Consider the following 27,116-nt stretch of genomic DNA (forward strand, 5'->3'; position numbering starts at 1 on the left):
AATATGACTTACATTTAGAACTTCATATGTGGTCGCAAGCGGGGTTTCAGCGTCCGTGCTGACTCTTTTGATCTTGACACCCAGGCAATGTAAGATTACAAAGCGAAGCCATGAAGACAATATTGGAAAACAATGCCACTCTTCATACACGTGATTTTTTGAAACTCTATAAGCTGCTTGCGGCTTGTCTAACTTGTGACAGATGGCCCTCGCATATAGTCAAAACTGATTTGAGAGTCTGATTTCTATTTTTCTCGTTTACGGCGAAAACCTGATATGTCGCACGAAGCGAAAAATCTGGCGTCCGGCATTGTCATCCGATGGTACTGAAACCCACGTGACCAAGTAATGAGGTCACGTTCCCGACGCTGGACCAGCTGCGATTCGCACTGGGAAATCCAACGATGAACTGCCACAGCGTTGGCCGACACCCAAAAAAAACAAACTAGCCCACTCCCAAAAGCGGAATAATGTGAATTAACGCGCGTTAAAATATTTTAAGGTGTATTAAAGTAGATTCTGGTTGGTACCAATTAGTTGGTACAAAATTAAGTTCGAAGGCAGTGCTTGTCGTCGTCGTTCTTTCGGTACTCTTGTCTGTGTACGCGCTGCAGTCAAGTTTACAAATTAGAGCTAGGTAGATTAAGATGGAGTTTGAATTTAAGGTGATAACTTAGACAAGTCCTGCAAATCACGTGAGGATGTTTATAAGTGACTATCAACTTTTCTCCTTCGGTTGCACAGCGGATGACTTTGTCGTATGAAAACAGAAGAAACGGGTTAAGAAGGTGCAGGTAGTGATTCATCGTAATGGTTACTACCGATGGAGACTTTGTTGCCGTTAGTAACGGTAGGGCTTTGTTATATCCGACGCCGCCAAGGCTCCGCAGGCGTAGTACGCAAATGTTAAACGTCTTCGCGCAGGAAAGTGCAGTGCCGATCAAAGCTGCCCTTTATGCGATGGCTGGGCTATCTACATTCGCTCGCGCGCATCTCGCTCCAGCAGAAGGGACCGGAACAGTCCTCTTCAACTTCCTGTTCTGTTTCGATGCTCTACGCGGTTGACCGCAGAGCTGCACTTGCAATGCAACTACTCGAGAGAAATCGACAGCGTTGAGATTCCTGGCGTTCTTTCCGGTGCTGCTTGGCGTCACGTGTAATGCGAGAATGCGTCGTGTGAAAAAGAGACTGAAAGAAAGCCCCCATTACCGATGATTCTACAGACCAGGAGCGTCTTGCACGAACATTTAATAACGGAAATAATGACGTATTTAGGAACGCGTTCTTAAATGTTCCATAGACAGCGACTAGTCTGCACAAGAACGCGTTCTCAAGTTGTTTATTGTTTTCATTATTAAATGTTCGTGCAAGCCGCCCCTAATACGTAATTGTATAAAAAAAAGTAACATTTTTATTTACAACTTGAAATTTTCAGTCTGGTGCCAGTTTGCATTACTTGGTACAGGTACTTGGAGCGATACCAGGTTATCGGTGTAGGTTGATGAAATTGCGAAATGAGACAGCTAAACTGGGAGAGAGAGAGAGAGAGTGTAAGAGAGACACAGAGAGAGACTCTTGATTAGAAAAACAGATTTTTTTGCCGACGCGTATCCAACCACTCGCATGCTACTCCTTGTGTGGATGGGGAATGGTATTAAAAGATTCCGGAGAGGTTTAAAAAAGCAAGAAAAAATAAATACGAAATGCGCAAGCGGTAATGAGATTTACAGGTGATATGGCGGGAAAACTTGCGCTTTTCCGCGTGAAACGGTGAATCTTTAAAGCTTTGAGATTAGACCAATTTCTGAGCGTCGGTTTTGGTAAAAACTATTATTCTGAAATTTCAGTATTGGAGTCCATTTCGGGCAGCTTCGTTCGCTTTTTCGTTTCTCGAAATACCAGCATGGCCAGGTATACAGTGGACGGTGATGCGATGCCCAACAATCTCCTCGTGGTGAAGGTAGGCAATGTCAAATGCTGCAGGTCAGTTATTACATCGCTTGTGCCTGTTCCTCATACTTTGTAGGGCTGTTTGCGAATCCGTCAATTTCACCCATATCTTTGGCGACCGCTGTCGAAGTAAATACACAAGTGTCTCCTTAATGTCAGATAGCTCAGCTGACGTAGATGAGCTTGCTCGCTCAAGATGAAACGAGAATCGTTGCCTTGTAGAGGGTGCACAAAAATTGAGCATGACGAGTGGCGTCGAGTTGTAGAGTAACCTTTGAAACTGTGCGTTGCGGCTCCGTATTCTTTGTGCATATATTCCAATGCTGTCTGATAAGTCACTGCTTGAAGCATTTTCTTTTTCGCACTGATTCCAGGGATATGTTGCGCAATTTCCAGTGGTGACAGTGTCCAGGATGACCTGTTTCTTGGTGTAATTTGTGACGTCTGAGCAGGAATCGAAACAGACATGCTTCCGACGGCCTGCCCCAACCTAGATGTAGCACGGGTTCTAGAAATCTCCTTTTAAAAGTGGGTCTTCGTATGAATGACGTGTCGGGGGTGCATCCGAAGTGTCTCCTAGGAGAAACACAACTAGATAGGTATACTTCTTGGGCGTAGTGAATCGTGGCCGCAAATTAATTGATCTACATTAACTAGACAGCAAAATACAAAATTGCGGAAAAGCACGCAACGCAATAGGCGCTTTAATTAAAACACTTAGACACAGAAACCGAGTGATAACTTCGAAGTTTCAGCCCTTTTAAATAACGCAAACTTGCATGCGTGCGTCGTCAAGCCTCGGTTGCAGGCTGTACAGAGTACATCATCCTTTGTAAGGGCAACTCTGGTCCCACTTGGCCTTTATCACTGCCAAAGCTCGATATATCAGACCCTGACTTGTCTCTCAACCTCAACAACCAATGTGCACGCAGGTGCAATTAATTTTAATTAAAGATGTATTCAGTGCACTACGGACATTTGAAAACAGACAACAGTACGCCTCCACGCAATTACACAAAGGTACACTGGGTCCACCTGTCCTTCCATTGCTGCAAGTACCCTCGGACGTAGTCTCCTGTAAAGCACTTCGGCAATGCTATCGTTTGCTTTTCATTTGTCACGACCCCACATTTGGAGAACAAGAAGTAGGCGGCACAGATGCGCCACGCACTGTGGGAGTTTATCAGTGGCGAAGAATGTTGCGGGTGGCTGGTTATCCAGCATTTATCGAGGTTCCGCAAAGCGTTATCAAATGAGCGAACGCGTTGTGCGTAAATAGTGTGTGTGTGCGTGCGCGTGCGTGCGTGCGTGCGTGCGTGTGTGTGTGTGTGTGCGTGTGTGTGCGTGTGTGTGTGTGTGTGTGTGTGCGTGCGTGTGCGTGTGCGTGTGTGTGTGTGTGTGTGTGTACTTAGATTTAGGTGCATGTACTTAGATTTAGGTGCACGTTAAAGAACCCCAGGTGGTCGAAATTTCCGGAGTCCTCCACTAGGCGTGCACGCCTCATAATCAGAAAGTCGCTTTGGCACGTAAAACCCCATAATTTAATTTGTTTTCAACCTAACATACATTTTGTCGCAACTATTCTTCAAAAGTTACCATTTTCGGCACCATCATCGCCGTAGCCCTTAAAATTTAATATTTTCGCAGTCAAAATCCGGTGAACAGAGGCCTTTCTCAATTGAAGTGCACCTTATATCATTGTAATAATCCTGCGGTGGTCACTGAAAACAAGAGAACGCACACGATCGATATCTCTGTCTTCGCTCGAGTTGTTGGAGAGATAGGTGTCCTAATCTTGAATCACTCGGGGGGGGGGGAGGCTTCATGGCCTCTTCCCAAAAGCGCTGGACGCACTTGAACACATTTTTTCCCTCTCCCTCTTCATGGCATTCCTTCAATGGGTCATTTGCAACATTCGATAAAATTCCGGCATCATTATTGCCCAGGTGGACTCCCGAACAGTTCACCTGCAGAGGATGGGGGGCAGTCAACTCGGATGATCAACACCAGTGCACGCCATAATGTGGGCTGTGCGGGGGCCCACACCCTAAGGCGGACAAAAGGTGCAAGGAGAGATTCCAGATCCCGTACATCGTCAGAAGGAGACAATGGGAGAGTGCGGTGGTGGAAGCTTCGACAAGTGCGGCTTCGTCAACACCACATAGCAGCTACATCAAGAATCAATTCGAGCAACCTCCACCGCAAGAGCCTAGGGGGCGCTCCCGATCCAGGGGACGCTCTCGCTCCAGAGGGAGCCCCCAGATTCGCTCTCGATCAAGAGGGCGCTCTTGTTCCAGAACCAGGACCAGATCACGCTCCAGGGGTCGCTCCGGATCCCGGCGCCGAGGCAGTCAAGTGCGGTTCAAGTCCTGCTCGAGGTCCTGCTGCAGGGATTGCCGACCCGAGTGCTACCCGACCTGGGCCGACCGAGTTCGAGGAATGCCGGAAGAGGTAACGCGGAGCTCACCGCCAGAGCATGATAGAGGTAACAACAGACTAGCACAGCTTGAGCCCGAAGACGGCATGACCAAGAACACACTAGCTCGACTGATGACAGAAATTGCCGAGATTAAGAAGGGCAGCCAATACGTCATGCCTGACAAGCAGCCAGCCACTCCCCAGTCAATGGAAGTCCCCATGGTTGAGAAGAGCGACACGGATAAGCAACCAGCCGCTCCCCAGCAAATGGAAGTCTCCATGGTTGAGAAGATCGATACAGAGAGGCCCGCTAAAAAGAGGGCAATCGCTAACGAGCAAGAAAGAGCACCAGGCAGGGCCAAATCGGAGATTCGCGAGTTGCTCTCCGTCCTCAGTGACAGCATTAAGCAGATAAATGAAAAGTTCTCGCTCTTCCACAGCAACATGGGTTCCATGGAGGAGCGCATTAATCAGCGGATCAGCAAAATTGAATCCATCTTAGAAAACGTTGTAGCACCTGTGCTGGTAACTAAAGCAACAGCATCGACTAGTAACAGCTCGGGGGCGATTGGCCCTGCGAAGGTTAGCACAGCAACTCAAGAGCAATACGATGGCCACTCAAACTAGCTCATTCAAAATGTGGCAATGGAATTGCAGGGGTTTCCTTTCCAAGAGGGCTCCCCTGCAACAATATATTCGCTCACACGCAGAGAAGCCAAATGTTATCATTTTACAAGAAACATTAACATCTAACGTCACGCTGTCTGGCTACAGGACCGTAGCAAAGCACGAAGAAGGGCGGGGGATCACCGTACTGGTTAGCAACAAGCTGGCCCACATCACTCACGACCTTAAGATGACCGCAAGTAAAGTCGAATACATGATCATAGAGATCATCCCTAGCCCAACTAACCGCGAAAGTATATTCATCCTGAATGTCTACAGTAGTCCCAAATCTCCAAGACAACGCTTCAAAGCCCTAATCACCAAGGCAACGCAACTAGCACGCGACTCCCCTTTGTTCATAGCTGGTGACTTCAAGTACCACATCTGGGGCTAACCATATAACACAAAGAAGGGGGAGGACCTCTGGCGTGAGGCGATAAACCTAAACTTGATGCTAGTCACGGACCCAGCATTCCCCACCAGATGCGGAACATCGTCGAGCTGTGACATGACACCGGATCTCACCTTTGTCGGAGAATTACAGCGGTCAAGTGGACGAACCTCGGGGTAGACTTTGGAAGCGACTATTATTTCTTGGCCACGCACCTCCAAGTCGAGCAGAAGAGACAGGCATGTTTCAGTACACAGACTAGGACAAATTTCGCAAAATTAGGGAAGAGCGAACGGAGAGTGAGGAGAAGCCTAGCCTCGAACAATGGGTTGTACAGGTTAGACAAGACATCAAAGCTACCACCAAAGAGGTTTGTACCGACCTCCCAGTGGAAAAGATGGACAGCCGTCTGGCTCACCTGTTGGAGGCCAAGCAGTCCCTCCTCGCCAGGTGGAAAGGACAACGGCTCAACCACAGGCTAAGAAAAAAGATATCGGAAATCAACAGAGCTATAGGGGAACACTGCAGAGCCCTTTCCAAACAACAATGGGATGAGGTGTGCAACTCAAACGACGGGCAGATGCGCAACGGGGGCTGCTGGAACCTCCTAAAGCATCTACTCGACGAGACGAACACTAAAGCCAACCGACGCAACACACTGGCGTGCACTCTACACACAGCCAAGGGAGAATATTCGAGAAAGGAAATTTTATCCAATCTAGTGAAGAAGTACCTATCAGTCGCATTGGGCCCTACACCACCTTCTCCTGACTACGAAAACTCCGAGAACCCTGAGCTAGACGCGGAATTCGGGATTGAGGAGATCAGACAGGCGCTCCATGCCCTCAAGGGCAGATCGGCTCCGGGTCCGGACAAGATCACAAACAAAGCTCTTCTGGACATGGACCAGAAGTCCATCGAATACCTAACGGACATCATTAACCAAGCATGGAGCAGCGGTGAAAGTCCCGGAAATGTGAAAATCGGCCAACACCATTCTCATCCCCAAGCCAGGCAAGCTGCCCAGCCTCGATAACCTCCGCCCAATTTCGCTCACATCGTGCGTGGGGAAGGTCGTTGAGCACACGTTCCTAAACAAGCTTTCACGCTACCTGGAGGACCACGACATTTACCCACAGAATATGATCGGCTTCAGGGTCGGACTCTCGATGCAAGACGCGATGAAGCTCATCAAGCATCACATTATTGACGGTAATACGCGGGATACGAGAGCCATACTAGGTCTAGATCTGGAAAAGGCCTTCGATAACGTTCTTCACTCATTCGTTTTAAACACAATCTCGAGCCTTAACCTCGGGAAGCACTTTCATTCCTACACGAGATCTTTCCTGTCAGACAGAGAAGCCACCCTTACGATCGGGGACCTGACTTCAGACATGGTCAAGCTGGTGTCTAAGGGGACGACGCCACAAGCCATATCCTCAACCCTCTTCGTGATTGGTCTATCCAGGACACTCTCTGCTATCGACGGTATCAGTCATACCATATACGCACACGACGTTACCATCTGGTGTACGGGAGGTAGTGACGGACAGGTAGAGACGGCCCTGCAAGAGGCGTTTGATGCTACCGAGAAATACCTTGAGTCCACGGACCTTCGGTGGTCACCGCGCAAGTCGGAACTGCTACTTTATCAACCCAAGCGTAGAGGCCCGAAACCAAAGGGATGGAAACCACTCGCCGAATGCGACATAAAACTGCGCACAAACGACGGAGGCTATATTCCGAGGGTGGGTGCTATCCGGATTTTCGGCATGATGGTAGAGCCGAGTGGTTCAATCAACCAGACAGTGCTGCGACTCTCTAAGAAGACGGACAATGCCATCAGACTAATCAGGAGAGTGCCCAACCGGCAGCAAGGCCTCGGAGAAGATAACCTCGTGAGATTGGTACATGCGTTCGTACTGTGTCATTTCACTAACGTCGCGGCTATGCACAACTGGCAAATATCGGAGCGGGATAAGCTCAACGCAATAATCAGGAAGGCAACAAGAGAGCTCACGGCCTCCCCATATAAACTCACACGGAAAGCTTACTTCAACTCGGCATGCATAACACGCTAGAGGAAATAGCGGAAGCACAGGAGAGGGCCCAGTTCGTCAGGCTATCTACTACACAAGCTGAAAGACACATCTTACAGGAGCTGGGCGTTCCCCCCCACAATAATCTAAACAAAGTTCTGTAGCACCCCCTCAAGAGCAGTGGGGCCGCATCACTGTCGCCCCGATTTTACGAAACGTCCATCCAGAACACAACGTGGGAAGATGTCGGGCGCGCGCGAAGGCTCTCCTGGAAAAGGCTCGCGAACGGGCTTCGGAGAAGAGTTTCGTAGACGCAGCGCGCTACGCCCACGGACAGGCCTTCGCTGTAGTTAGCGTAGATCATGAAAGGCAAATAACGAACGCAATCTCGATTCGGACGACGTCCTCTGAGATCGCAGAGCAGGCTGCAATAGCGATGGCCTTATTGGACGACAAGAGGACATCAATCTACAGTGACTCGATATCAGCAGTTGGGGCATTTGCCAAAGGAACCATATCCGAGCTGGCTCTAAGGATACTAGGAAGCAAGGAGATCAAGCCACACACATTGATCCGGTTTCCAGCCCACGTACACGGGACAGATCGACGTTGCCCCGCCCAACCTCAATGAGTCGGCACACGGAGCTGCGCGAGTGATCATCAACCGCGGAGCTACCCGGCAGCGTGACGCTGGGGGTACTGACAATCGGGACTCTCCTTCCTCGTACACCGAAATTACTAAGCACTTTCACTTGGCTCGGAGGATCTACCCCCCTTCCACACTGCAAACTCAATAGACCTCAGGCTTTGACACTAAGGCTTTTACAGACGGGGGCATACCCAAACCCCCTACTTTTTTCACAAGATGCACACCGAAATTCAGACAACATATGCATGTGCGCTATGCAATGACTTAGCGAATTTACCTCAAATGCTCTGGCGATGTCCCGCGTTACGCGGCGATGAAAGCAACACTTCTTCACGTTGGGATGCGGTCCTACACAGTCCCAACCTCGAAAAACAGTTATGGGCTGTCCAACGGGCCCACCACGCGGCGGAGGGGCTCGGCCTCTCTGTCCCGACGTGGGAGCGGCCCGCTGTGCGCTAGTGCGCGCCCTAGAGGACCCTAATAAAGTTTTTTTATGCGAGGCATATTACCGTAGGTTTCGCGCCTTCGCGCGACGCCCGGCGGTGGCCACCATTGACCCTGAAGTGGGGTCACGTGACATTACGTCACGTGATGACGTCACACAGGCTGCAGATGGGGCCTCATATCGCGCCGTCGGTCGCCTCCCGGCGGTGGCCACCATTGACCTTCAAGTGACCTTCAAGTAGGTCACGTGACATGACGTCACGTGATGACGTCACACCGGCTGCACATGGGGCCTCATATATATCCCGGCGGTGGCCACCATTGACCCTGAAGTGAGATCGCATGATGTGACGTCACGTGATGACGTCACACCGGCTTCAGATGGGGCCTCATATCGCGCCGTCGGACGTCGTCCGGCGGAGGCCTCCACGCTTCGGTTCGCGCCGTCGCGCGCGACGTGGCGGCGGCGCCACCATCGCTGCATCACGTGATATGTGACGTCACACCAGGGATGAAGTGGCGCGCGCCCGCCGTCGCGTCAGTCTCTGTGCCCGCAACCGCGCCAGCGTCTTTGCGCCGGGCATGTATGCGGTAAAGATGCCTCCAAACGCTAAAAATACGCTAAGGTTAAGCCCTGTGGATCCTTCGCATCCACTGGGCTTAACCTTGATAAGCCTCCAATTTTTTATCTATCCATCCATCCATCCATCCATCCATCCATCCTTCCATCATTATTGCCCAGTTGCAAGAGACATTTTATATCGATCCTTTGTGCCGTCTGGTCGTCTATCTCCATTTCAACACATTAAAAAATTGAGGAGCCATTTCACCCTGTGAAGGTGGGTGACCAGCGAAGCTGCTACTGTAGCATAAATTATGTTGGTATAGGGTTTTGTTGGTACGTAGCTATGCATATAATTGTGCATGTGCCATCTATGCAACGTACAAAAAAATATCAGGTGCGCGTTACGTCACGCACTGCGTCACACATGCACAGAGCTACCGCCGACGGCCTTTCACGAAGCCGCTCTAAAGACGCAGCTGTTGTCGACGCAGCTGACCGGGGCGCAGTCCAAAGGATTGCACGAAGGAAGACACGTTTGTTTGTAATTTGCCATTGAGTGTACTTCCTAGTTAATTAGGCGAGTGAAACTTGGAAGGACTAGAGTTTTATTCTAGCGGACAAACATGGGGCTGTCTGTTCCCTTCCTGTAAAAGCCCATGTATTAACAGCAGACGGGAATTTCACAAAATTGACAACGTCACTGTGAACCACATAATTAGGAAAGAAAATGGAACTCGGCGTAATGTTAGAGTCCTCTTAGCAGCTAATTGTCATATAATTCGTTCCGAGATAGTTTCGATAAAAGAAGAGTTACGGCCGTTTTCTGTAACCATGCATACTCCTTCCGTAGAGGCCCAAGTACTAACAGCAGGCGGGAATTCTGGAATTTTTACGACTTCACTGTCAACTAATTGTGGCAAGTAAATGGAACTCGGCGTAATGATAGAGTCGTCTTAGCGGAAAATTTCAGTATTTTTTCCAGGATTGCTACATTAGCCTGACGGCTACACAGCATGCACGAGAAAGTTGGCTTTGCCTCAAGGCGTCTTCTGTTCACCGCCACGATTTTTTCCGGAGGGTAGCCACGAACAGCTCCGCTGTAAAATGGTTGCACGTATATTTCACGTATGTGCCACATCACGTAGCAGGCCGGCTCACTCTAAAGGTGGCGGGTTTTTCTTTCTAGCAAAGACAGCGACAGCACTTCACCTCTTCCCAATCCTTCTCTAACTCACTGCATGACATTTTCAGATGTCTCGTAGATATGCTAAGTGATGCAATGGCTTGAGAAGGAGTAACGGCAGAAAATAATGACGAATTTGGTGTCGGAAAAGCGATTCTAATGGCAGGTGAAACCAACACGTCGCGTTTTATGCATGCAAGTCTTTTCACGGAAAGGCCGACCCTATTCTATACGATATTTTTCAGTGTCGGTTTCGAATTGCTTCGCATCCTGGGTCAATAAAGAAAAGGCATGGAAGAATTTGGCAAAGAGAGTAAGTTTTTTATTGAAACAAATTTATTACTTATATTTTTTCGAAAATTGAATTTATAGTCAAAATAATGGCATTTCGCACTTATGACTGGGTGACTGCAAATTACATGCTTGCTTTCTTGTTTGGGTGGTTGGTTATCTGAATGATTGGCCTGTTGGTTGCTTGGTTAGTTTATAACCAAACGCGGCGTACCCATTTGGCCGCCGGGCCTGAACTGGCGGGAAACGGCGGGTGCTAAGCGAGCGAGAACGTGATCAAAGCCTTTCCCACCCCCGGAGGGAGGAGACGCCTGTGATTGGCTGACGCCTTGCGCTGCGTCTACTACTTCATGCAAATAAAACTGCTTTAAAAATCTCGTATGACGAAACCGCAGTGGCTTAACCGGTTAGCGTGGTGGTTTTGCAACCCAGAGTCGAAGGTGCGAATCCGCAGCCCCATGCGCAATTTCTGCTTATCGCGCGGCTTGCTTTTTTTCGTACACCAACACAGACGCCGACACGAGTGAGGCAATACAAGCTTCGATTGAATGTTGCATTTGGGGTGAACATTATCCCGCAGTGCGGCGAAACCGTATGGGCTGTAGGCGTCGAAGGAAAATATCGCCAGCACGGAGGGCGCATCATCGCGCCGTGCGGTCAAACCGAGTGTGCGCACACCTGTCAACGTCGATGATACGGCGGTGAGCACTGTACCTCCGTTACCCTTATAGGGAATAGAAGAAGAAGACGACGAACCTGCTGCTAGCCTGTATGAGTAGCTCTGCCTACATTTATCGTTATTTTCGTTATTTTCTGGTAATATTACTGGTCAGAACGGTTCAAGACGTCTGTCGACTCGAAAAGGTACCTTCCGTATCGGAGACCGATGGGTTGTGCGCCACCCGCCACCTCACAAGGTGCTAGAAGGAAACAAGCTGGCACCGACGAGCACCCCGCCATGACCTCCCAAGGGCTGACACCGGGTCAGAAACGCCAGCTGGTTTGTACAAGCCAGCCTGACTGCAAGCGACAAGACACTGGTGAATCTGAAGATGAGTCAACTATCATCGAGGACGACAACGTGGAGAATCCTTCAGACCTGGATATGGACGAGGGTGGTTTCCGAATTGTGCGCCATCGTAAAGACAGGGCGGAGGGCATTCCAGTGTTAATCACTGCAGCATGCGAAAGAGATAATTTAAGGCAAGTAAACCCTATTGTCCTGTATTCTGAGCTTGAAAGAATTCTCGGTGGAGCACCAGTGAAGAGCCACTTCACAGCACAGGGAGCATTGCTCTTAGATGTAGAGACAGAAGGACAAGCCAACGTCCTTCTGGAGACCAAGAATATCGGCGGCATAGTCATATCTGCCCGTGTTCCACACAGTTATATGAAAAATACGTACATTGTTAGAGGAGTCCCTAAATGGTACTTGGATGAAGAGCTACTCACCTACCTGAGACCTCAGGGAGTGTTCCATGCAAGAAGAATCATCCGTCGGGTCCAAACCTCGTCATCTGCGTGGGAGTCAAGGTGCACTAACTCGGTGGTTCTCACATTTGCTCAAAATTCTGAACGCCCGGAGAAGATCAACCTTGGTTTCACCAGACACGAGCTTGTCGACTACGTGGAGACACCACCACGCTGTTTTAAGTGTCAGCGCTTCGGACATATCGCTAAGTACTGTCGTGGGGAACAGAGGTGCAAGCGCTGTGGGGGACCTCATGACTTTAAGACGTGTACAAGTAAAGACAACTTTGTGTTTGCAAATTGCGGCGGTGACCATCCTGCTAGCCTATGGTCGATGCCCTGCGAGGACAGCTGCTCAGCGAAGAAATAAGTTGTTTGTTCTGGGTCCAAAGAGTGCAAGCGCACCATCGAACACGAAGAAGACATCCAGAGCGCCACAACTATCTGGTTTGGAAACAGAATACGCATCTCACTTCCCGCGTCTCACACCGATAAACGAAGTTACTGAGCCAACGCAAGCGGTCTCGGCGGCTGAGAAACCGGTTCGAAAAGAGCCCGAAAAACGCACCTATGCGGCCGCCATAAACCGACTTCAAGTACCACTTGGCAACAGTCAGCAGGAAAACTGCCAGCATGTGATACGCGCTTTGTTCACGGCACCACGTTCCCACGTCGCGAAGATGCCTGCTAGTTCAACGAAGGATATGCTGGAAGCAGTGCTGGCTCTTGAGTCAGTAATACTCTGCTCTACTTCTACATACACTCAGTAGCATAATGGCAATGTCTCGCCCACTTGGTCCATTCCGTCGTCCAAAAGTGCCCTTAATAATGCAATGGAACTGCGCCGGTATTCTACAGAGTCTTTCTGAACTCAGCCTTTTCCTTCGAGACATACCTATACCAATTCTAGCCATTTCGGAGGCCGGTCTCCCGAATGGAAGGACGATCCCAGGGTACATCAGACATGGAAATCCGAGTAGACCATAATTTGCAAATGGGAGTGCGATGATATACATCAGGCGAGAAATACCTCACGTCACCTTACCAGTGCAACACCTTTGTTCTACCTTCTTGGAATTCGTCACTGTGCAAGTGTGCCTAGGAAAACGAAAACTCAGTGTGGCGTCGGTGTATATAAGTGCGCGCAGGAAGGTCTCCATGGAGGCGTTCATAAAGGACCTTTGCATTCGTTGCCCCACTCCTATAATAATCTGTGGCGACTTTAACGCACATCATTCGCTTTGGGGAGATAAGACTGCCGATTCCCGAGGCAAGGAACTTGTGACAGCCGCGGATGCTCCTGACTTATGTATCGCGAACGATGGCAAACCGACTTTCTTCAGACCACCAGATTCATGCAGTGCCATAGACCTCGTGATCCATTCTACAGACCTTGTCGTATCGTCAACAACGGCCCCAGACAGGATGGGCAGTGACCACTTTCCGATCTTCACGAACATCACCGGATTTAACACTGCTGGGCGACAATTCTGTGCTGTGACCCGCTGGGACACATACAGAGAAGCGTTGGACGAATCCCCTGGTGAGCTGTTCGCAGATATGCTGCGGAGCAAAAGAGTGGCTACCTCAATATTGAAACTGCCAGATCATTTCCCTACTCCTGATTTGAAACTAAAGAACCTCTGCGCAGCGCGTAGGAGAGCGGAGCCAAAACTGATGAGAAAAACGGAAAATACATCTGCGAAAACTGAATACAACAGTATAGACGCTGTCATCCATCGTCACACAAAAAGGTTAAGACGAGTTCAATGGGCTGCTTTCTGTGAGAGTTTATCGGCGTTTACTCCCATGACAAGGATATGGGGAGTAATGAATAGCCTATCCGGAAAGATTCGCCTGCACAAGCCATTCGAAGCACTGCTTTAAAGCAAGGAAAAGATTTGCAAACCCTTGCAGAAGATTTTGCAGACGTATACACATCTGGCAGATCAGCAGGAGTATCGAACCCTCTGTTGTCTGAAGCATCCCATACCATGGATACGCCGTTCACCTTTCGTGAGTTGGATTTGGCGCTTAGCAAATTAAGAAGACGCTGTGCTGTGGGTCCCAAATCGATCAGCAATCAGATGCTGACAAATCTGCCATATGAACAAAAACGAACAGTTCTGGACATATTTAATCACGTCTGGAGCACAGGAGAGATCCCAGAAGCGTGGAAGACTGCCTGGGTGGTGCCAGTGCTCAAGTCGGGAAAGGATCCTGCAAACCTCACCTCATACCGGCCGGTATCGCTAACATCATGCGCATCAAAGTTGATGGAAAGACTAATATGTACGAGGTTAACATGGTATCTCGAGCAAGGAAATAGACTGCCATCATGTATGACCGGATTTTATCCATGGTTGAGTGCCCAGGACAGTGTCTTGGATCTACTAAGTCATATCGAGCACCATTGCGTAGACGGCCTTTCCACACTCGCCATCTTTATGGACGTTGCCAAGGCATACGACTGTGTCCTTCATACAGGCATCATCAACGGACTCCGAGCCATGAGGGTCTCGGGAAATGCTCTTCGATTCGTCCATGAATTTCTCAGTGATCGATGTGTCCAAGTTAAGCTCGGAAGTATAATCAGTGACAAGCGACGAATTTCCCTCGGCGGCCCACAAGGAAGTGTCCTATCCCGCTTGCTTTTTAACGTTGTCATGGCCAGCCTTCCAGATGCCCTGAAAGTAGGTCGGACGGCAGTTAAAATGTCCATCTACGCAGATGACATCTGCATTTGGATCTCGGGATACCAACACAAACGTTTGGCCCGAATAGCCCAGGCCGCAATCTCCACTATCAATCGCCACTTATCGACGCTTGGCCTATCTTTATAAGCAGAAAAATCGGCCTTCATGCTTCTCCCGGGAGTGAGACGCAAGTCAACACGTCTGACGCTGAATATCAGAGGGCACTAAATTCTTCGTGCAACTCATGTTCGATTCCTGGGCGTCACCATCGACAACAAGCTACTATGGCGTGGTGCGGTCGAAAGTGTTGTGGCTGCATCAGTGCAAAGAATCAACGCACTTCGTCGATTGGCAGGTATACGTTGGGGAAACAATCCTATATCCATGCTTAAACTAAACGCTGCACTGATAACAAGCCGCATTCTCGATCAGCTCCCTCTGATATCACCGTCATCGAGTCAATTCGAGCGCTTGGAGGCAGTGCAGAGAAGGGGACGTCGCTTGGCGATGGGAGTTCCAACGGTGGCTTCAAAAAAGAAAGTCACTAATGAGGCAGAGTCTCTTCCACTCCGCCTCTTGGCATCTCAGGCCTTCCTGACGCAGCTATTAAGGCTGGGTGAGTCACGCGCAGGCACGGCGCTTCTCCGGCGGCTAAGAGCAAGAACTCGCTCACATTTCTATGCGGCGCTGAACACCTTCCGATTTTTAGGATTGGAATGAACTAAACGACGTCGCCTTGACCCGCCATGGTCTTTTCCGGACGTTACCTGCAGCCTCAATGTACCCCACCTACCGACGAAACGCACCATTTCAACTGCCGAAGCCAAGTTCATTGTGCTGGACCACTTGAGCACTGTGTTTCAAAGCCAAGTGTACACAGACGGTTCGGTGTGCGCACAAACAGATAGCTGTGCAGCGGCATTCTGCATACCATCCCTTGATGTGTCATGGTCTGGCCGACTGGATCGCGTAGTTTCCTATACAACAGTAGAAAACGCCGCAATCACCGCGGTTTTGCGGAAACTACGGGCCTTTTCTGCACGAGATGTCGTGGTGCTGACGGATTCCAAGTCAGCATTACAGAGATTACATCGGGGCCTACCTCTAGAGACATTTACAAGGCAGTCTCTGGCACTGATCGACGACCTAACGAGCAAAGGATTTAACATAAGGTTTCAGTGGATTCCATCACACGTAGGAATTGATGGAAACGAGGAAGCTGACGCCCATGCACGCCTTGCGCTGACATGTGTCCCAAAAGTGAAAGCTCCAAAAGCCTTTCGAAACGCTAAGGGTGCAATCCGCCTTCACTTTAGAGAGATGTACAAGAATCCATACGAATCCTGTGTGACTAATGGATTTACACGCGAACAAGCGACGCTTTTATACCGCATCAGGACCGACTCCGCGTACACCCCAGCTTGGTTATTCAAGACTGGGCTTCGCGCTTCCCCACTCTGTGTTTTCTGTGGTGACATTGGCGACATCGAACATTTCATTTGGCTATGCCCGCAGTTTGACACAGAAAGAAAAGCGATGGTCGACAACCTACAAAAAAGCGGTCTCACGCACAGGACCTTTGAAGACGTTGTTTTCCCCGGAGGGCCCGCGGCATTCAGGAAGAGAGCGCAACGACTGCTGATAGCCTTCCTGCGAGACACGGGGCTCTTCTACACCTGGTGACACACCACTGATCTCAACTCGAAGGAGGATCAGGCGGAACAATTGCCGGCTATGTATGCCAGGCTAACCCCGCCTGCTTCAACATCACCACCACCACCACCACCACCACCCTTATAGGCCACGCGCTCGGCTGTGCGCGTTTTTCATTGCACGCCGATAGTATATATATATATATATATATATATATATATATATATATATATATATATATATATATATATATATATATATATATATATATATATATATGTACAACTCCACTGTCCCAAGCACACTACGCGTAGGCACCGCCTTGAAGAAGAACTACGTTTTATTGGCTGCACTGTGTCGTGTTGTTGCACTGTGTTGGAGCATCTGAAACCTGTGTACACCAGACATCCGCAGAATTTCCCTCAATGAGAATTCGAAAGAGAGCTTCACTCTTGGTGTGTTAGACCCGTGTCACACAGGCAAATTTAGTGTCACTTCGAGCAAGTTCACTTCAGCGCACTAAGTGTCACTTTGGCGGCGAGCTGCCCCACGAGGAGGAAAGTGTCCCGTGCCATTGCTGACACTGGCTATGGGCGAATCAGTAGGTACAACATATATTTGTTCTCTTAAGCATGGTTTCCAAATTAACAGTGCGTTATAGTTAACAAGAGCGTTTAGAATAATGTTTAGTACAAATAAAAGAGTTCATTGAAACCGCAATAATATTATCGATCATCGCAAGCGATAATAGAGCAATAGATCATCGAAGATGAGCAGAGGAAAAAAATGCCGGATTCCGTCACAGATGGCACAAGTACGGATAACGAGCGTTCGGAGAATTTTCGTTACAGCGCTGATTTGTCGCTTACGGACCACTCCGAGACTCCGCTCACCTTTCACGCACTCAGACAATGTAGGGAATGGCGTCAATTTTGCTCATTCAAGTCTGCTAAAGACATAAGCGACGCGCAATCACCGTGGCTGTAAACTACCAAGCAGTTATATGGACGCAACTGTCGTGCCCCATTTATTCGTCGGCTGAGCAAGGGTTCCACCTCTACCGGCGCTCGACGAAAGATTGCGCCATTTGAGCTTTTACACGACATTTGCACCACAGCGAAGGACGTGTCGCCATCCTAAACGGCGAGAAGCAGTGCCATCCAGGCACTCCACGTGTGGGAACACCTTGGTCTTGTCGGAGTTGAGGAGGACTTTAGGATGAAAACTTGGGAGGTTTATTGACATTATTTACAGTGAGAGTCAATTAACAGTCTTAAAGTCATTACGGGCCGGCAACAACTCGGACGCTGGGGCCTGTGGCAAGAAGCTCGAAAGAGATGAATCAGGGAATGCTCTAGGAATGCTCTCGGTCTGTGTCTTTTAAGCCTTTCGGTGTCTCGAAGACACGTCACGTTCGGCCAATAGGAGAGCCCGCTCAGGTGACGCCATTTTCGGCCAATGGTACGCGCCCGTGCGATGGTGTCACACCCGGCAGAGAGGGTCGCTGCTTGGTCCCCAATTGTCCGAGGGCTTACTTCTCCCTGCGGTCTTGCCTTGCTGACTTGCAATGCGCCGTCACAATAGGCGGATGGGGGCGACGCTGCCAGGTTTTCAAGGTGCATTACACCCGTCTTGCCTATTGGACACAAGTTACCTGGAACAGCGCCAGGCTCTCGCTTCACTTTCGGGAAGAGTCAAGCAGGGAATAGCTCCACCTGCGGCACACGAGGTGGGGGCCGCCAACTTGTTTTCACGTGCCGCGCCTCGCGAATGTGGTAACCGTGTTTCTGCGCTCCTTAATTAGCTGTGGTGCGATTCGATGTGGTCTGGTGAACTCGAAGGAGGCTCACGAAACGGTCCCGTATCTAACAGTCTCCGCATCCGACCATGTAATCATTGATGCATTACTTCCGCCCAATAAACTCGGAACAAACGACGACGGCCGCACAATGAGGGTGGCTCGCACAGGCATACAGAAACATAAACAATCGCGTGACCTCACGCATAAATATCCTGAGATAGGGAATAGTACCGTAGCGTTGTTTTCGAGGTATAGAACATTTTTACAATGTTATAACATTTACACTCACGAAAAAGGTGGTTGAAGTTGAACATTACTGCTGAATCCGTTTTCATTATCAGTTTATATATCTTTTTAAGCATTGCAGCACACTTGGGCGCAGCGAAGTGAGTTCGCCGAATACACTCGCTGCCGAGTCGTTGTGCAGTGACTGTCACCGAGCGTTTCCGTGTGACAGTCTCCGAATGACACTAGCGGTGAAGTGCACTCGCTGAAAATGCTACTAGATTTGCCCGTGTGAAAGGAGTAATAGGCGCTCTTTTGCTTAACGTTTAACTGATGCAAGTATTTATACTTTACTTATTTATCCTACATTATTATTCAAGCTAAAACAATAGCCTCTACCAGGTAACGGCGACAACTCATCCGTTTAATTATATTTAAATTGAAAAGAACAAATAAACATTCTTTTCGTCCTCTGGCGTATCGCGACACAAATAAATCCATGAGGGCATTGTCACTATGGAAAGTCCTACTGAGAAAAAGAAATTATTGAAAGATAAATTCAACCGCGCGTTAAGAGAAGGACGGTCAAGACGTGTCATTCTTTAAACGCACGTTTGGTTCAGATTGTCGCTCCAACGAACTCAGATTCTGGTTAAATTAACAAAACTTGGCAACACATACACACAAAAAGAAGAAGAAAAAATAAAAACATTCTTCACTCACATTTTCGCCGGCGATGGTTCCACGGTCCGAAACTCGCCGTGCGATCAAGCAGTAACAACGCGACGTTGTCAGTCAACAGCTGCACCGATGCGCGCGGGCAGATAAACGATGAAGTCGTCCCGCGATCGTGCTCACGGCTGAGCCATGCGTACACGGTGCGGCGAGGGTGGCAGACTCGTGTTTGGCGGCACCCCGGAACATTTATTGGAGCACATGGTTCACGCCACGGGATATGAAATGCGATCCACTCCCTCGGCCACCACGGGTGGACCCCGGGATTTTTCGACGGCGGAGCCGGTGGCCTCCCACTCTTCCCTCCGCCGCTCCCTTTCGCAGGGAGTCCCCCTTTCTGTATGCATTGCTTGCCTTTCCACCGGTTGATTCGCAACGTGCGACCCTCTCCCCCAACTTTCGTCGTCGTATATCCGCCTTGCGCTTGCGCTCTCCCCATCTCAACCCTCACCCAGTCTTTCACATACTTAGAGCAGCGGAGCCCCCACCTCCACCTCGCCTATTGGTTTGCCTCCCCGCAGCGCCATTGTCCCGCTTCCCCGCATTTCGGCGAGACAGCAGCCCACGCGGCTGGCCCGTGAGTTCGTCCTACAGAAATCTTAGCGAAGCGAATGATCGCCATCCTGGAAAGTTGACGCTATTGAGAGAAGCAAAAATCACGCAATCAATAAATGGAGTAGTCGAGCCATTATTGTCATGTCACAGAAGTTACAGATACCTGCTTAACCTATGTATTTTTCATGAAGTGTAGCGAAGGAAAGCTATAAAAGGACCGTGTGTGAGTAGTGTGGGGAGAGGGGGAGGGGTGGCATAGTTAAAGGCGCATTGCAGAGGGACGAAAGGGAAATAACACGAGGGATGTTTTTAAGTGAGAAAGTTTCTGATTTGCGTCTGGTTGTCGTCCGACATTGATGTTGCCGAGAAATTTATCCCAAGGCACAATTATGGGAAAGCCGATGTTTAGCAATGCAAACAAATAAAGAAAGAAAGAAAGAAAGAAAAGAAGAAAGAAAACGAGCTTCAAATAACGATGTTATTTTCGTATTTTTTTTATTACATGTCAATAGGCGCTTAATCCACATTCCAGTCGAGTTCTCTTATATTCACGTTAATGCCTTGATCGCTGTTTCAGCCGCATGCCATGATAAAGTGTCTTTTGACTCCGATACTGATGTCTTAGAGGCTGAGCCATAAATAAATTGGCGCCATGATATGCTCAGGTAGCTAGCGCGGCATCTCTACGCGCGGCCAAAGGCCATTGGTGCTACATTGGCACGGGCCTGTAGCCACTGCCTGAGGCGGGCTGCTTTGAAAGCCAAGAAACAAATTCTTAGCTTTCACTTACGTTTAGGATATGACGACTTCACAAACTAGAGGGAGAGAGAGATGAAGAGGAAAAAGCAGGGAGGTTAATCAAGGACGTGTCCGGTTGGTTATCTTACACTTGTGAAAGGAGAAATGGGGAACGGTAGATGACAAAAAAACACACATAAGAACAGTAATAAAGAAGCGCAGTCAGTGTGAACACACTGGCAGAGGAATGTTCGCTAACGGCCACAAGCGTTCGTGCAGTCCAGTCGTCTTCAAGAAGCGCAACAGGCCTCAGGCGGCCTTGTCCATGCAAGCGGCCAAGGTCGGGATCTTTCCCTCCGATAGCGGTCGGTCATCGAAGTTGTTGAAAGTATAGCTCGCAGAACACGTCGTTTATCGCCAAAGAATGGGCAGTGGCACAAATTATTTTGGCTGTCATGATGTGCCCATGAAAGTTCTGTCAGGTGAGAGTGTTCGTCAAACATCTCGTAGCATGTATATACTGGGACATTCAATCTCCAGCGCGCGCAGTAGCGGCTAAACGGTTACGGTGCCCTCCAGAAATCAGAGGGGATCAAATCCTGTCCGCATTCCGATGCTGTATGAAATGCGAAAACTTATGGTCATTCAGGAACGCCTAAATTAACTGCAGATTTTGAAGAGTAATTACTAGCCCTCCAGTAAAGCGTCCTTCAAAATCAGGAGTGGAACTTTGAGACACAAAACCGCTATATTTAATATCAGTCGTCAGTGATCTCTTTGTACGTCCTGTCATCAGCTTGTTTGTCTTCCTCGTCGCATCGGAGTTTAGTGATTCGTCAACAGTGGCCACGTCAGATATTGCACCGTCAGTGTACGTTGGTCTTTCAATTGCGAAGTATTTGAGCTTCAATCGTTTGCTCCGGAGTATTGTTAAGTTTGATGACATGTATTTCAATAATATGCTCTGTGGTCCCAGTTGTAGCAGCTGCAACCAGAGGTAGAGGGAACAACTACATACATTACCTTTGTTTCCATCGCAGATTTTGTGATGGCGGCCGTAGTACAAACATTCTTTCAGTAACTGAAAGGTCCTTCACTGGTCGGCAGCATCGCCCCGTAAGTCCACAAGCCGTGTTTATTTTTTCCGTGTACGCCGACCTCACCACCATCTGCAGTATCTACTCCGAGCCCTTAAATTTTACGTCGCTCTCAAGTGATTTTGGGTAGAAACTCTTGCCACCATCGAATCGGCGTGCTTTGTGGTAACCATAGGTGCCTAATGCTTCGTACTCAAGACCCAGAGGTGCGTATAGAAAGCGGGAAAGCGTGACTCTGAAAGCACAAGAAGATAAAGTGGCAACCATAACCAACGGCATGTGTTTCTGAGCGTTTGAACTGCCCCACGGGTGTACGACGAAAATGCGAACAGCATGTCAGAAGTGCGCAGACGCGCGTCTTCCGATTTTTTGTTGCGCCCATTGACATATCTGGGAATTTTGCTAAAATTTGTCAAAGCACTTCGCAGGATTTGTTGCAAACGGTTAGGCCCCAAAAACACGTACTCATGTGTCACCTACCTGAGGGGGCAGAAATACTGCGTAATTTTTTTAAACCCGTGGAGGTTGAACACGAGAAGCTATAATGTCGGTACAATAGAGAACTCTCTCTCTCTGTGTGTAGGTGTGTATGTGTGTGTGCGTGAGAGAGAGAGAGAGAAAGCTCTCATTTCAGCAACGTGTTACACTTGAACAGACGTATTCTAGAAAGCGATCACACGAGCTATTGATTGAGAAAACGATTACTGCGATGCATTGCTTTGTGTGCTTTTATTGGAGATGACCATAAATCTCTAGTAATTAACATGCGAAGCTCACGTGACCATCACGAGGAATCTGCCAATCCAGCTAGCCACAACACCCGACTTCGCTGTGGTCGGTAATATGAGCGTACGTATCACAACCGCATGTGGCTATACAGCAATACCACACCGAACACAGACCCGGAGAAACTTCATCTTTCCTTTTTTTTTTCCGGCGTCCGCATTGGCAACGCCTTTTGTCTAGGGGAGCGACCCCGCACACGAGTTAATCCGATCTGAAAACGGCCACCTTTTGAGGCAATACGCGCAGGCTTTTTTTTTTTTTTTCATCCGCGGCACTACAGAATAAGAGCGCCAAGCAGGCTCGCCTAACTCAATTTCGGAAAGGGAGACAACAAGCAACTTTTGGTCTCCGCGCCGCCAGTAGGTAAACGATGCGGGGAGGGACCACCAGGCAGGCAAAATCAAAATGATCCGCACTTGGACTAATTGCAGCCAACGCCAGGAGAAACGGCGAGACGCGTACGCTGTTACAGTCGTTCGTGTATATAGCGACGTCTCGCATGATGGCTCTCGCTTGTTGCGCTTTCCGAGTGACCGAAGTGCAAAGACTACCGACTACACCACGCGACGCTTTTGTGCAGAATCTGGGGTAATTGATTACGATCGTAGAGGCAATTAGGCACGGCAGTTTCGTTTAATCGAATTAGGGGAAGAAGCGCCCTTACAATTGCCACGTTGCTTCTTAGTTTTGACTAACTGCCGCTTCTGCGCTGAACTCCGACGAGAAGCAGAAGCGAAGTGGAAGTCTTCGCGAAGGACTTCTGTAACTTCGTGTAGCCAGTAGATCAGGTCGCTTTTATCGATATAGGAAGAGCAAATAACTAAACTTTCGGTAGGATTGCGTAACTGAGAACTACACCTCCCGTTTAATCATATGCTGCAGCGATTGGTCTATTGGGGCGGAATAATGTAAGGATTCCGCTGAAATGCTTTGCTTCTTTGCGCATTGTCAGGGGTCCGAGCGGTGCTTATCACCGGGATCAGCCGGCCGTAAGCGGTAGATGATGAGAAAGGAATAGAATCGAGCGAAAGGAGTCCATTGCATTAAACCAGCCCTTGGCTTCGTTTTAAGAGCCGTCGCATGTTACGATCGCTTGCTACGACTCTCATTTCCCGGACCATGCGTCACGTGCTCAGCATCACGCGTTTGGCTTGGCAACCACTGCGGCAGCGAACTGCGCCCCTGAGCACGAGCTCATGGGTTCCAGTCCCGGCCGCAGCGGCAGCATTGCCGTGGGGGCACGTACAAGACAAAAAACACTCATGTCACGTTAAGCAACCCCAGACTGTCAAAATTAATCCAGAGCCCACACCCCCCTCCCACCACCGCACAATACGGCGTGCTCCATAACCCATAATGCCGGCTTGGGTAGTTAAACCAGTTCAGCGCTGTCACCACCCAATTTTTGTTTGTTTGTTTGTTTCTTGTGCCCCCAAGTGAAGTAAGCCCTCTGGCCTCATTTGCTTTAGTACTACGTAGTTGGCGATCCAGTAGGCTAAAAAAAAGAACTCGCGCTCCGCTGAGCCCGAGGCACTGCCACCACGCAAGGCCACAAATGAATTAACCAACGAACGTTTTAGACGCATACACAGAGACAAGAAGTGCATAGGAGGATGCTGGACTCTCCACTGGCTATTATGTGCAGGTAGCCACAAGGTTCTCAGCAAGCGCATGTGCTAGCACAAGACGACGCCCTACAAGCACACTTTTTTTTGCACATGGCATTAACACATGCTACTGAAATCTGAGTTATAGGTATAAACGCATCTCTTCAACCACCGCCGTGGCTTGGCGGCTATGGTGTTGCACGGCTAGGCACGAAGTCGCGCGATCAAGCGCCGGCCGAGGCGGCCGCATTCCGATGGGGGCGAAATACAAGAAAACGCCCCTATCCTGCCGTGAATTGGGGTCGCGTTAAAAATTAATCCGGAGTCCCCCATTATGGCGAGCTTCATATTAAAATCGGGATTCTGGTGAGCGAAAATTCAATTGAACATTTCTTTTCAGACAGAGTGAGCGACGGCACGCTAACACAAAGGTGTTAAAAATGGCCTGCTCAGGTGCAAGTCTTGCCAGCCAGTTGCTACAGCGGCCGCAGCCTTTGCTTGGAACGCCACCGTTACGCTCTAGCCTCGTCGCCATTGTGACTAAACGCGGTCGGCGGACCAAACTTTGTTACTGAGCCCGCCACCGCCCACCTGGTCTGCCGCGAGCCGAGGAGTGTCCGCGGGAATGTCTACCAAGGCCTCTTCCCAGGCGCCGTTCGAGACGCAAGGCAATGGGCTATCGGCCTCGCTGCGGGGGTCAGCTCCGAGTTCTACGAAGTCCGTGTGACGTCGGCTCCGGATCGTGAACCTCGCGCAAGGAAGTGAGTGTCTGTGTAAACCGTCCCACAGAGAGGCGACTTGTTTACGATGACTGGACGGCCGTTTCCGTCACCTGGAGGCCCGTGTGTTTATAAACCACTGTTGTGCGGCTGCTCAGTACACTTTTCTAGCAGTCATGTTAGACTGATGCACTTTTCTCTCGCAGTCATGTTAGACTGATGTTCTTTCTCTCGCAGTCATGCTAGGCTGATCTAGATACTGTAAATAAACCCATATTCCTCGTTCTCGATGAGAAGAAGTCCTTACCTTCATCAACGTCATCAGCGTGGATAAGTTGGATGACGGCATGGGCCAGCTACCTTCTAATTCATGCCCGACTCCAATCTTGACAACGAGTTACGAACGGTGGGACTGAGCCCCCAATCCTGACAAAGGTCACTGTGCTTCCTAATCTGAAAAGTTTCAAGAATCTCCCTCGCGGTTCCAGTTTTTTCCCCGGCCAAGAATCGTTACTGAGCTAAACAGGGAGACACACCCACATCTATAGCAATGATGGGCTAGATGACCATGCTCACCTACACCTACTTTGCTTTTGTGTTCCCTCAGCCTCTGGTTGATGCACTACCCGGTTTGGCCTATATAAATCTTTCCACACGTCACGGGTATCTTCACTTGCTAGGCATACTTAACGAATTTTCGTTCATGTGATCAGCCGAGCACCCAAAGGTACTTTTCCTATCCGCCGAAATGCGCACGCACAAAGACGATAACCCTGGCGAGGCCGAAAAATCACCGTTCACGTCATGCCGCTCAGCCGGGCTCGGCCACTTCCTTTTTAATGTGACACTTTATGCAAGCAGGCAACTGCCCACACTTTTTACTTAGTTCCTGGTTCTTATTTTGACAATCTGTGCCTTTCGTTTGCTTAAGAGTCTCAGACACTGCTTTTCTGCAGTGCTGCGGATGATCACTTCGCGACAGACGTTGCAGTTGTGATTGAAAGCTTGTCATCACAGTGTGCGAGCAACCATTACGCTTGATTAGCTTTGAATGGTTGGACTGAAGAGGCAGCAACGGTTTTTTCGATCTTGGAGAATACGTCTAAGGCATGTCACCACCGCCACTAATGGTTAACACCGTCAAGAAATGGTATATGAATAGTTATGGTTACAGGGTTTCACCGTAAAACGGAGGTTAGTCGAGCATGGTTTAAATTTGTCAAGAGTGTTATTCACCGGGCAACATTCTTTACATAATCAGAAAATCATGAACGTACCTAAATATTGTAAGCACGTGTCGATCGTCTAATTTTCCTTTACGCTCGTTGTCAAAGTTTGCTAAAAAGATGTTACAAAGCAGTAGTGCTAAACACGACCAGATGCAAACTCCTTTTTTCTGTACGTGAAATTTATCATTAAATTCAATCTGGTGTCGAAGACAAATACATGCCTAGCAATTTAGAAACGCTCCTATACTTGTACCACATGCAGTCTGGAAGCATAGGGCACTTCACCCGATTCCTCAGTAGCGTCTCTAACTGCGACAAGTTCATTTTGCAGAAGCGAGTGCAATAAGTCATCCATGTCAACGGAAAAGGCTGTTGTTGCTTCTGACAATCCTTGGCGCAATTCGGCACCCGCCGCGGTAACTTAGCGGCTATGGTGTTGCGCTACAAAGCATGAGGTCGCGGGATAAATTGCCGGCCACGGCGGCCGCATTTCGGAGGCGGCGAAATGCAAATACGCCTGTGTACCGTGCGTTGTGCACACGTTAAAGATCCCTTGGTGGTGGAAATTAGTTCGGAATCTCCCACTATGGCGCGCCTCATAATCAAATCGTGGTTTTGGCACGTAAAATTCCAGAATTCAGTACTCGCAGTTTGTCGCCCGTGGTCACAGAACTGCGGATGGCGAAATGGTATTCCGGAACAAGAGTGTTCAGCCTACATTGTAGGCATCTTCCAAAAGTTATTTGCATTGTTCCTTCGTTGGTGACTATCACTCGAAGCGGACAGTCCGGTTGTGTGTCTTTCCAGAAAAAAAAACAAGAGCATCTGAAATTTTTCAACATCGTATTTTATTTCTTTATTGCCTTCCTCAGCTTGTCTAGGTTTAATCCTTCCAACAACGTGAACGCTGAAGCTTCTGCCTTAGCAGGCTTTTCGTTAGACACCTTAAGGTACTTCTGCGTGGCAGCGAAAACTTTTGTATTGAATTTCGCGGTCGGCATTACACCAACTCCGCCTTCGTCCACGGACTACAGTCGACTAAGGCTATGCTCACCGAAGTGCTTGACAAGCTGTTCCGCATGACAATGGCGCCGTACAAGTGGCAACGTTCCCTCAGCTCGGTGACAATCGACACCCTGCGGGCGGCATATCTGTGCTGTTCCTGTGCTGCTCCTACTCCTAAACGCCATGTTTCGAGAGTTTCCG

The 27,116-nt window shown here is 49.1% G+C and overlaps 1 protein-coding gene across 1 annotated transcript in view; it reads right to left on the minus strand.

The window, feature by feature from the left end:
• Nucleotides 1-25,021, minus strand: part of LOC135914745 (PR domain zinc finger protein 12-like) — a gene marked incomplete at its 3' end in the record, with an annotated part of 198,328 nt that extends 173,307 nt beyond the window's left edge. The window contains exon 1 of the mRNA XM_070528771.1: nt 24,989-25,021. The remainder of the gene's footprint in view (nt 1-24,988) is intronic.
• Nucleotides 25,022-27,116: the final 2,095 nt, after the last annotated feature.

The sequence above is a fragment of the Dermacentor albipictus genome, unplaced genomic scaffold (genome assembly GCF_038994185.2).
Source record: "Dermacentor albipictus isolate Rhodes 1998 colony unplaced genomic scaffold, USDA_Dalb.pri_finalv2 scaffold_14, whole genome shotgun sequence".
NCBI classification, from domain to species: Eukaryota; Metazoa; Arthropoda; class Arachnida; order Ixodida; family Ixodidae; genus Dermacentor; species Dermacentor albipictus.